The sequence below is a fragment of the Lotus japonicus genome, chromosome 2, assembly GCF_012489685.1.
Source record: "Lotus japonicus ecotype B-129 chromosome 2, LjGifu_v1.2".
Classification (NCBI taxonomy): domain Eukaryota; kingdom Viridiplantae; phylum Streptophyta; class Magnoliopsida; order Fabales; family Fabaceae; genus Lotus; species Lotus japonicus.
The window spans coordinates 50,321,181-50,333,840 of NC_080042.1; the positions used below are offsets into that span (position 1 = coordinate 50,321,181).

General features: G+C 35.1%; 2 long non-coding RNA genes across 3 annotated transcripts; both read left to right on the plus strand.

Annotated features, from left to right (window-relative positions):
• The first annotated feature begins 254 nt into the window (after positions 1–254).
• Positions 255–3,251, plus strand: LOC130738221 (uncharacterized). 2 transcript variants are annotated; one of them, XR_009019268.1, is made up of 7 exons: positions 255–554; positions 779–868; positions 1,169–1,303; positions 1,480–1,584; positions 1,785–2,018; positions 2,189–2,912; positions 3,053–3,251. It is a non-coding gene; the product is annotated as an uncharacterized LOC130738221 (long non-coding RNA). The 2 variants fall into 2 exon arrangements; XR_009019267.1 differs by having other exon boundaries at positions 259–554; positions 2,316–2,912.
• A 7,128-nt stretch (positions 3,252–10,379) lies between these two features.
• Positions 10,380–12,029, plus strand: LOC130738222 (uncharacterized). The gene is made up of 3 exons (XR_009019269.1): positions 10,380–10,642; positions 10,824–10,893; positions 11,876–12,029. It is a non-coding gene; the product is annotated as an uncharacterized LOC130738222 (long non-coding RNA).
• Positions 12,030–12,660: the final 631 nt, after the last annotated feature.

Below are 12,660 nucleotides of genomic sequence, written 5' to 3' on the forward strand. Positions count from 1 at the left end.
TCTATCTATCTATCTATCTATCTATCTATCTATCTATAATCTATAATCTATAATCTATCTATAATCTATCTATCTATATCTATAATCTATCTATCTATCTATCTATAATCTATATAAAGGAAAAGTTTTGCAGCTTGGAGGGTAATTTTGTTATTTAATAATCCATTGCACACCACTCTTAAATTAAACATGGGTATTTATGTAAAAGTGCTGTTTATTTCTCTTTGCTTCAATCAGAACCGTTCATTTCCTCTCCCAATGTTGTTGCCTTTTCCCCTTCTGTGGAAGTGTTTCAATGTTTGATTTCTATAACGTTTTTTTGGCATCCGTTTCAAGCTATGCGACTTCTCGAACACAATTATGTATGTGGTTGAGACTCAATTTGTGGGTGTGTGTTGCTGCTGGGTTTATGTTTTGTTTCTTCTAGATAAGGAGTGCTCCCCCAAGGGATTTTGGCTTCAGCATTGGCATCGTAGAAGGTTTTCGTTCCAGTATCAAATTTTTCCCTTCTCAAGTTTCAATCAAACTCAATGGGAGTTGAAGTCTAATAAGAGGTCGGTGATGCACAGATTTTTTCCCTCCTCAAGTTTCATCCCTGATTTTTGCCTAATTTTGATTGGATTTCCCTTATCATTCTCATTTTGTTGTAATAAACATCTGTTCCATGCACCAATCAAGTTTGAGGTCGGTGGTTGTGTGAAATAAACATGCATCTATGTATCATCTTTCTCTATTTTCTATTCCTTTTGTTTATTTGTGTTGTTTTTCAATGAATTAGCTTTTCAGTGTTTCCGTCACTCCTTCGAGATTTCAGTATCTTTCTTCTTCTACATCACACTTGCTCCTCTATCTCGGCGGCTGTCTTAAGGTTCGGCTATCTTCTTCTTTCTTCTACATTGTGTTAATTTATATACTAGAGTTCACTTATATAGATTTAAATCAATGTCAATGGCTAAGTTTTCCATGAAAGAAGTTTGTGCACTCTATCTAAACAAGATCACACACAAATGCATCTCTACAGCTAAGCTATAGCTTGAGTTTCAAAAGAAAGTTTCAGATATAAGACTATAATTCTATTTGACAAATGCAGCTACTAAACTATCATTTTATCTGATTCTGACATGATGCATTCTCTAATTTCTCTTCATACTTTACCATGAATACGAAGTAACAAAGAATCTGGAGCTTATAATGTCAAGGCACTTGAGCAAGAGATTAAAGCAAAATCCAGCGCTTGAAAACAGATGCTGCAAGAATATCGGATGATGCATTAGAAGACAAATGCGGTGCCCTTGAAAGCAAGGTATGATGATATTGACATTACATGTTTTGTTTGGCGTTTGCAAACTCAAAGTTGGCGTTTGCAAACTCAAACTGTCAATTTTAAAGAAGCTTTTTTTCTAATAGCTATTATAATAATCCTATTATATTATTTCTTCCTTGGTTTTTGTGTGAGTTGGAGTATCCTTGAATATATAGGTCCATCATTCTTGGTTAAGAAAATAAATCAAATTTTCTTGGGATTGTCAATGGAACAAGAAAGAAGTTGAATGAAATAAGAGAGTAGCTGCCCTTGAAAGAAAGGTATGGTCATATTGACATGCATGTTTGTTTGGCGTTTGCAAAGCCCCAAATCATGGTTTGGAAAAAGTGTGTTTCTTATAGCTTTTATATTTACAGCACCATTTCTTCTTTCCTTTGTGACGGTTGGATTATCCTTGAATAGACTAGGTTATATTTTCATCATTCTTGGTTAAGAGAATATATGTAAATTTTGTTCTCAGGTGGTGATTGGCGCAAGAAAGAAGCTGAATGAAAGAAGAGAGAATCTGCATTGCATCTTGAAGTTAAGAACCTCACAGAGGTATCCTTTATATTTTCTGTGAAGGATGCCTGACATTTGATTGTAGAAAATCTATAGTTTTCCAAAATTAGAACTAGATTCAACTCTGGTGATCCACTCCCTTCTTCGTTTCAATGATGAATATGATGATGTCCTAGCTGCATCCTACCTTTCGGTGAGTAACTCTACTAATGTTCTATCTGTTTCCTTTATTCGTGGTTGCCTTCGGCATTATCTATTGTCCTCTCCTTTCTGTTTTTTTTTTTTTTGTATTGTTTCCTATTCCCACAAAGTTGATTTTTTTTCAAATTTGTTGATGAATGGGTTTTGGATTCTCTGAATCAGGGTTTTGAGGGTCCAAGATTTAATCTTCAATTGTTTCATCAACATTGTGAAATTGTTTTATCCTTTGACATCAATTCTTTTTATTTCCTGTTGAACCTTGCCTTATGTCTGTTTCTCACTGGAGTAGATGGGTAGGATCAGCGGAGGAGTGTAACGGAACCTTCTCAGAATGGAAGATGATGCAGCAAAAGAGAGAGCTGTAGAAAGTATAGTTTGACCTGCAAGTTTGATGTTTGGTTTGATTTAAGTTGTCACTTTGAAGTTAGATCTGACTCTGAGTGATCTGACAATACCATTCAGAATAGAACTGTTAGACATACAAAGTGGTTCCCCCCACCTTATCACCAATCTCATTATCATCAGGAACTTCTTTCTGCCTTGGTACCAAGAGAATCAAGACATCTTTCTTAGAGCACAATAGAATTTTGTAGTTCAAACACTGTATTATCACTAGCATTATGTGAAATTTCCATAGTACTATATTGTCATTAAGATAACATGATTCTTTACCGACTAATTTCTTAGTAGAATAATTATGACTCATGAGCCATTCCTTCATTCCTTCATCTGTTTCTTCTCTTCTATGGCCTGAGAAATAATCAAGGGATGGCTTGGAAAAGAACGGCAAATTGATTTGATTCTTATTCTGCTGCTATACTTCATTAGACTCATCCCATAAACTCAACAACAACTCACGTAGGAACCATGCAAAACTTATAGAAAGGTAAGTGTATGCAATATGCTTATTGAATCTGATAACTTTCTAAAGCATGACTTAGAACTTACCTTTGGCAGATTTTTCTTTTACTTTTTCTTCCAATTTGTTTCTTCTCACTTCTTTCTTTTCCATGTTTGTGATTGAAGAAAAGGGCAATTTGAGGCTTTCGTGCATGCATGGAAGTGCCAGATTTGTTTAATTGGTTGTTTTTATGAAGAAATTAAAGGTCATCGAAAGAGTGCAGAGGAACAGCCATACACGGGTTGTGCTTCTCTCAAGTCTTTTCCTTTAATTTTCTTTGGATCTGCTTATCTCATTGGGTTAATTTTCATTAGTGATCTATCAAATTGGTTCGTACTTTTTGTTTGTTCTCACTTCAGGAGTTCTATATTTTCCAACCTTCTTGCTTGGACATGTATATTGGATCTGCAAATAATTTTTGAAAATATCTTACACGGGTAATTCCATGACATGTTTTATGTTTACAGTTTAATGCCAACAGGCATCTAATCTTTTTTGGTTGTTACGTTTTCCAACATTATAATTAATTTATTTTTCTTTTTTTTGTTTGATGGTATTTAAAATTTATGGCTGGGAGTTACTCCCTCCGGTCATTTTTATAAGAAACACTTTGGCAAAATTTCTTGGTCCTTTTTATAAGAAACACTCTTATTAAATTAAGTCAAATAATTCATTCCAATGCAAATATACCTATTCCCCATGCAAAAATTTGGATGGAAAGTGCAAGCACCCAATAGCTATTGTCAACATTTATGATCATTAGTATGATTATTCTTGTGAAAAGTAAAAGACATCATTGAAATTAAGCATATTATAAAAAATATTAGTTTCCTTGGTTTGTGTGATTTTGTCAAAATTTTCTTATAAAAAGGACAGGAGGGAGTATAAGCGAGGAATCGGTAGCAGGAACAATTGTTAAAAGAGCATACCCGCATAGCATCACTGATGACTAAAAAGCAGGTCTTGGAAGAGAAACATTGCATCCGGATGATCATTGAGAAAACTATTGAGGATCTTATTGGGAGTGGAAAACTGATTCCATGCCATGCCTTTTTTATATTTTTGCATTTAAGTATCTATCTATAATATATAAAGGAGAAGTTTTTCAGTCTGGAGGCAACTTCGTTATTCAATAATTTATTGAACACTATTCTCAAATTAAGTATGGATATTTGTGTAAAGTGTTGTTTATTTCTCTTAGGTTCAATCACGGTTGTTCATTTCATCTTCATTGTAAAAGTAATCACAGTCGTTTATTCCATCTCCATTGTAAAAGTTGATTGGTTTTTGTGTCATTTTTAGGTTGGTTTAAAATTTAATCTTTAGGGTTAATAAAATTTTGACCTTCTAATTAATATTTTAAAAAATTTCTATGATTATAATGATACGTAATCAATATGAAATTTTTGACATATTTTAATAACATATTTTTAATTATTATATAGAATAAAAAAGAAATCTTACCATTCTACTTCATTTAATTTTTGAATTAAAGAACATAAAATTAAAAAAAAATCAACAATAACAATAAATGCAGGTATCACGCCAAAAATAATTTCCAGGAACTAAAATGAACTTTCATGTTAAGCATAGTAATTTTATTTTATAGCTTCTATTTAATAATAAGCACATATAAATGGAATTGTAAAAGTGGAAAAGTTTTTGTCCCACAGATTAAATACTTTATTTGCATGTGCTTAGCATACATGTTACTTCAACAACATACATGTTACTTTAACTCCCTGTAATGAACTATTCAATACTAGATATTAAAAAAATCATCAATCAAGCATTTAGGAAAACAAGTACAAAAGCTAAAATGTAGTATATCTGATTTACCCCAAAAAACCAAAATATAAAAAAAAAAAACATACAGATGATCTAATATATCTTAAATAAATTTAGGTCTTTTAATACATAAATTATCTTTTTAAATACACACAAATTTAAAAAAAAAACACACAAAACAAAAATGAATATCCCCCGTGCATCGCACGGGTCAAAGTACTAGTAAATCATAAATGAAAATAATGGAGAAAATGTGGCAATCCTTACTGAATTCCTGAATAATGGAGAAATTATACTTCCAGTTTCTTTTTATTCAAATGGGTAAATCTAGTAAATTGGCAACAATCCTGACTTATTTTTTTCCATTTTCACGAAACTTTGAAAAGAATGGCCCAACATATGCCGGTCAGACGCCTAAAGGAAAGTAGAATAAAACTCTCAATTCTATAACTGATTTTTCATACAGCTTGGATAAATAATAATAACACACATATATTTGTTTCTCTTTTATAGGATAAAGGGGAGAATAAATTATTGAAAAAAAAATATAATCACTACAACAAACAGTGCATTTTACGGCGGTTGCAGAAGTCCTTTTGCGGCGGTTTTAACCGCCGCTAAATGCATCTTGCGGCGGTTTCCAAACCGCCTGGTTTACCGCCGTCGCTACGCTTTCTGCGGCGGTTAGTTACAACCGCTGGAATAACCGCCGCAAAACACTCATTTGAATTTTTCGGCGGTTGGAACCGCCGCTGGTAACGAGTTCAAGGTAAAAAAAATAGTATCACTCTGCGGCGGTTTCAACCGCTGCAAATATTAAATTTAAATAAAAAGTGAAAATTTTCACATCTCCTGTAAGTTGTTTGGATTTTGATCAAATAGTAAGTTAAAGACAAATGTACACCTCACAAAAATATGTTAATTACAAATCAACTAAAGTTTCAGGATAATGCATACTTCAAAAGAAAGACAACCATATAAGTAAACTTGGTGGTAAGGCTGGATATCCAAGTCAGTTAATTACAAATCAACTAAAGTTTCAGGATAATGAATACTTCAAAAAAAAGACAACCATATAAGTAAACTTGGTGGTAAGGCTGGATATCCAAGTCAGTCTAATACACAATCTCTTCAAATTTAGAGCAGACAATCTAAAATGGTGAAGGGGTGAAGAAACCAGATGAAGATCGAAGACTGGCATGAATTCAAATGATATCATATCCCTTCATTCTACTATGTATGGAAAGTTCTAGAAAATAAAAGAACAAAGACAAAAATAAGGAAGCCTTACCCCAACTTTCACTTAACAAGGTGGTCTTACAACTTCATTTGATATAACTCTTGAAGCCACCTTTCAAATTATTGAAGATGATGCTCTCACCTACAGAATAAAGAAAACAAACAACAATAATTTCCAGTTTTTTCTTCATGCACTGAGAAAGAGTATGAAGAATAAGTGCTTGAATAGGTGCTTTTGCCATTTTATTAGTTTTACACCATCATTCAATCACATCCCTTCATTTTATTAGTTCACAATTAATTTTGAATTTAATAATATCAAAAATAGAAAATGGAAGGTTGTGATTGAATGATGGTGTAAAACTTTTTACACCGTCGGTGCATAAAAATTAATCTCTTATCAAAAACCTCATCTCCTGAATATTTTGTACTCCCTCCGGTCCTATTTATAAGCAACAAAAAAAAAATTCACATAGTTTAAGAAATGTAGTTAAACTAGATAAAATGCATTAAATTTGTCTTAAATTAAAATGAACTTCCAAAATTACCCTTTGTTATTAGTGTTGGAAAGTGGAAAAGGGAGAGAATAATTAATGAGACACATTTTACAAGTTAGAATTAATAAGGGCATCATTGGAAAAAATTAATCAATATAGCTCAAACTTTCATTTGGTTCTTATAAAAAGGACCAAGATTTTTCTTCTCTTTCATGCTTATAAATAGGACCGGAGGGAGTAATATTTTATTCTTCCCTTTGCACCACAACTCGACACGTGTCCCTTTAGGATTATTATATTCAGATTTATTCCTCTATCCTTCATTCTCCCTCTTCTCCCACTATCTCCATTAATTTTATCTCCGCCGTTATCTCGGCCTAATCATAGAATTATTCTCCATTCCTTTTCTCTCTCTTTTTCCTCCCTTTTCTCATATTTAATTTCCACCATTAGTCCCGTCAAAAAAAAATTCCACCATTACCAGTATTTATTTAATCCCTTACTATTAATCACATATAAGAATTCCTCCACTAGATTAGCCGGTTGTAAATGTTATTCATTCCCTTACCATTTCAAAAAAAAATAGTTTTTTTTAACGTAAAAAAAAGTTATCAATTCTGTTATATTATTTAATTCTGTTTTGAATATTAAATTTCCTTTTCAAAGTTATATTATCCTCTTAAAGAAAGTTATTTTATTCTCTTAAAATATATCATCCCTTCTCCAATTTAAATTTGAAAAACCTTAAATCTGGATCCAAACTTTTTTTTTTTTTCACATTTCAAATTTATCTCTTCCCAAATTCTCTCTCATTTAATTAGATCCAATCTCGATTTTTAAGGCTCTCTCTCTCACACTCAGTTAATTTTCCACTACTGCTCATTAATCCCCTCTCTATCTTAATGTTTGTTTCTCTCTCTATTTCAACGTTGCTATTAATTTTTCCTTCATCTCCCCTATTTCTCATCTGATTCCAACTCCAATTACTGCAAATTGTCTCTTCAATTTTCCTCCATTAAATTAAAAATCAATTACCGCTTATATGGCCAATAGATGTTCATCTTTTACATTAGAAACCATTCCAATTTCTGTTGCTGTGTTCCAATACCTCTAAATTCAATTGCTCCTTTTTGAGTTTGTTTTGCAGCCCCCTAACAAATCTTTCGAGGTATCTGACTCCAATCTCTCTCTTTCTCTCTCTCTCTCTCATCCTTCTTTCCGAAAACCAACCTCCTCATCGCCCCTTCTCGGGACAACCAGGTTCGAGGCTGGGAGGTTGCTCGCAATGGACTCAATGTTGCCACTGCCCCCAAAGCTTCCATCACTCATGATCAACCGGTAAGCTCCTTCAGTTTCAATGTTTCATCCTCAATCTCGCAATCAATATCTACATCATTCTTAATCAACCACAATCAGCTTTAATCACATACTAATTTTAGAAAATTATGGATATAAGCTCAAAATTAGCCCTTTTCCTCACAATCAACCGCCCACCTCTCCCAGTCACTGCAAATACTTCCTCAACAAGCTCTTCCAATCACACACTTGGTGTTCTACAGCTGCTACTTTTCAAATTTTGAATTTGAAAAAACTCAAATTTCTTAATTCATATCTTCCTCTTCAATTTCATTTGGGTTATAATTTTGTGTTTTTATTTCTATTTTGTGTTCTAATCCGAATAGGTTCTAAAGAAAGATCGATTTAGACGGCCATGTTCACCTTCCACTGTGCGCAGCTACACTTGCCCTTGCATTTCGGTGAGTCTCTTCACTGGTAGATCCATTTTAAATTTTTATCTCCCTCTTTCATTTTGATTGTAGCATTCTGACTACGTACCTGTCTCTTCATCTCAATAATTTTGTTTATTAAAAAGTCCTATGTTTAATGCAGGTAACATTGTGTAGATATTTGATGCATTGATTTGAATGATGTAGTAGAAGCTTGATGATACATGGTTATTTTTATCCTATATTCAGGTGGGTGCCTATTATTTTATATTGCTCAGGTAATGAAAACTGGGAAAGAGTCCTTGCAATAAATCAGTTCAAAAATCGATGTGATATGCTGAAGTGCTTTAAACTAAAATCTGCTTCTGCTGTTTTGCAATTTCAGTGTTAGCGGCTTCTGATGTTTCATTTTTTGGGCTCTTTTAGCTTGCCAGATTAAAATCTTTTATTTTGAAATTTCAATTCTTTTTTTTTTTTTTCGAAAGTAAAATAATATTAATGAGGAAATAGTCAAGAGATGTACAAACCCTCCTCACAAGGGCACAAAAAATCAATGAGACCATCACTAACCCGACCAAAGCCAAAAAAAACCTCACCAAAAGAGGAAAGGAAGCCCAAAGAACCTCTCAAAAACCTCCCAAAACCCCCCTAAGACAAAACAACACCCAAAAAACAAACCTTCCCTACTCAAACCCTAAGAAGACCTTCTCGCCATGATTTGAGAAGCAATCTGGGAGAGGGCAACCGAATCTGAGCAATCATACTCCATGCCCAGCCGCTTCCCCATCAACAAGGCACTACGTGCTCTGGTCAAGACTCCATAAGGATTCGACAGCTCTGCCGGTAGCACCAACAGCTCACCCCCTGTTGACTCCGACCCAACTCCTTCCATTGACCCAATCCCATACGAGCTAACAGTCTGGCTAGACTTCTTTCCACCTCCTCTCCCAGAGTTCTTGGGCCTTCCCCGAGGCCTGGGCGTTTTGACATGAACCTGAGGAAGCGGGGTCTCGACAGGCAGGGCAGCAGGCAGGGCAGCGAGCCCCTCCCCCAACCCAGGATCACTTAAAACACCAGGGGAGGCGGATTGGGGAGCACCAGCAAAACAAGCAGACAGATGCGAGGCAACAAAGGAACTACCAGCACAAGAAATCTCAGGGAAAAGGACCAAAGGAGGGAGACAGAGGGGCAAAGAAACCTCTCTAGAAAGACCAGCTATCATCAAAGATTCACCCTCAGAAGTGGGAAACGTACGCTGAACCGCCTCAATCCAGCTCCCAGCCAAACCCCCTTCCAGTTCCACCCGTCCTTCTTCTCTGATCCTGTTATCACCCCAGACTTCGAAATTGGGACGCGGGAACCTCGCCACCGTCACAGAGAGGGATGAATCACCCAAACGAACCCCATTGAGAAGAGAAATCGCTTGGTGATACTGAACACAATCCGAAATGCCATCAACGAATAGCGTGAAGATCGATCTGGCAGAGCCATCACCCCCCTTCCACTGCGTCGTAACATCGTTGCCGTTCGCCTTCCGCATAGTGATGTCGTCGCTCCACAAATCAGCATCGCGATGGGCACTCCTTGTCTTCCCCTGCCTTGCTTCTTCATCAGCGCTTTCAGCTTCTCTGCCAACAGCAACTCCTTCCTGGTGACCAATAGAGTCGTCGTTGGTTCTGGAAGGAACCCGAGCCTCTAAGCCTGTTTTTCTACAGAAAACTTCAATTTTGAATAGATCGAGGAAATAATTGAGAAAACTGAAGTATGTGGGTGCTGGGTTAGTATTTTATTGCAAGATATTTGGATTATAATGTGCTTGCTGCAGTTCAATATTATTAGTGATCCTATCTTTTCTGTTTACTTCCAACCTTTCCTGTTCTGAAAACCCATGAAGGTACTTACAAAAAAGTTGTTATCCATTGTGTGGTTGGAAGGAAATGATCATTTTTCAAGTTGTTATCCACAGAGTTTATTATTTAACCTCTATTGAAAATTCTTTCTTTTGTTGCTTCTCTCACTTCGAGGGTCCTTTTTCAATTTTATCTTTTTCTTATTACTATATGTTTATTTTTCATTCTCTTGGATTTGATGTTTACCGGATCCATTTTGCTATTTTTTGAGTTTTTGGTTAGGATTGATGAAACGCACCGTTTCACTTAACAGGGAAAAAAAAAAGGTGGTGCAATATTTTTAAAGAAAGAAAATGGGTTGAAAACCCACTGTTTTCTTTCTAATGTCACCCGAGAGCTCTCCCCCCCTCCCTTCTATCTTCGTTCCAATCTTCCTCTCTCTCAAAATCCTTATCCCTCAATTAATACCTTCATCTTCACCATTTTTATTTCATGCACCAGTTCAACAGTAGAAAAGAGAAAGAAACACTAATACCCGTTGTAGCTTGAGCTTTGAAATTGGGTGGTTAGAAGGTTACACATATTTTGGGTTGGGTTATTTAGAGCTCTTTGAGGTAAACTCTACAACCCAAAGATTTAAGAAATCTGTTTTTATGGCATGAATTAGTAGTGGGTACTGTCATGGTATAGTAGGAAATCAAGAGTTTGATTTTTTTCATGAGTTCTCTAAAACCCTAAGTCTCATAAATTGGGGTTTTTTATCTAATCTCTTTGCTACCCATTATTGATGCTCAGATTCACAAGGAGGCGTTTCTGTTGGTCCTACGGAAGGTGCAGAAAGGGTTTGAGCTTGCTCTTCATAGTTGTGAGTGCATAGTTTATAAAGTGGCAAGTTTTTATATTTAATTTTCATGGGAGAAACACAAAACTATATTTTCAGTTCAAGCTCTTTATATATTATATCTTACGTCCATGAGTTTTAGACCATGTTTTGAAGTACATGAACTAATTGGTGCCTAAACTCAGTTTTGTTGTTGTTGCTGCAAACCTTTGGCTTTTGATCACTTGTGATGTTTTTTTTTTACTCTATACGTTGTGATATTTAAGCTTTAAGTTTCTTTTTAAGGATTTTAGAAGATTCAAGAACGTGATGTGATGACTATGTGAGAGTTTAGAAATTAAACTCATGAGAAGGAAAAATGAAGCTTAATGAGATTTGAAATGTTAGTACATAATATATATATTTTTGGTATTTGAGCTGAACCTAAAACTATATTCTATCAAATCTTATGTTTGAAAATTATGTGATGAGTTATATTTTGGAAAGCCGTTCGTCGCAGCGAAGAGATAATGCGACATATTTACCGTTCGTCGCAACGAAGAGATAATGCGACATATTTACCGTTCGTCGCAACGAAGAGATAATGCGACCTATGCACTTTATATCATAGTATAATACCGTTTGTCACAACGAAGAGATAATGTGACTATGCAAATTCGTGCTTTTTAGTAGCGTACCGTTTGTCGCAACGAAGAGACAATGCGGCCTATATGCATATAGTTGGTGGAGGTGATTGTTGTTGAATGATGAAGGTTGAAGTTGCTTCCCAATTTTTGTTATTCCGTTATTGAATTTAAAGCTTGTGTGAAAGAGTATGGAGCTTTCAGAGATTTATAAAAAAAAGTCCAAGAGGATATTGATTTAAAGTTTCTTATGTATATATATGATATACCAAAGATCTGGTTTTAATGATCGTGCCTTAAGTGCTTCTCTTTTCCGCGCACTTTATTTATTATGCCTCACTACGTCTTTGTGACTTACCCCCTTATTATTTCCATTTTTTTAGATTCACAAGCAGTTGAGTAGCAGATTTCTGGGCTTTGCTGTTGTTTTGGTATGCCTCCATTGTGCGGTGGCTAGTATATTCTTTTTGGTCGACTCCAGTATGATGCAGCCATAGGGATAGAGTCGTTTACTTACTTTGAGTTGTAATTATTAAACTCACTATGTTAGCACTTTGTTGGGTTTGTACTCTTAAAACCCTATGATCGAAGCTATTTTGTTACGATGTAAAATCTGGTTGTTGGATATCTAGATGTATGTTATGACAGGTATTTATCATATTGATGATGATGATGTTGAAAATACAAAGGAAACTCTGTCGAAATTTTAGTAGAACTTGATTCTATAATTTGTGTCCATAGAGTGATTTTATCTCTAGGCTTGCCAGGCTAACTGAGGGTTTGGTTGCTGCTAGCCTGTGCGCCGGTCACGTACTAGAGTGGGTCGTGACAATTGATATTTTTATTATCTGAAATCATTGGAGGGATACAATTACGGGTAAATTTCAAGAATTTCATCTTATCAATCAATCAATACATATATTAAAAGAGCAAGGGTTATGAGAACCCAATGCTGAGGTGTCATCACCTGGTGCATTTTGCTTTTACATTCAATTTCAGAGTTAGTGGAATCTACATATATTAGAAACTAAGTGAGGCCTATTGACCTTAATTTACCATGTTTTTGGCTTCATTTGGTTCTCCGGAACCGTTTGTCTTGGAAATTAAGTGAGGTTCCAGACTAATGTCTTTTTTTCTTTTTTACTTATGTTCTACCAAGGATCATTTG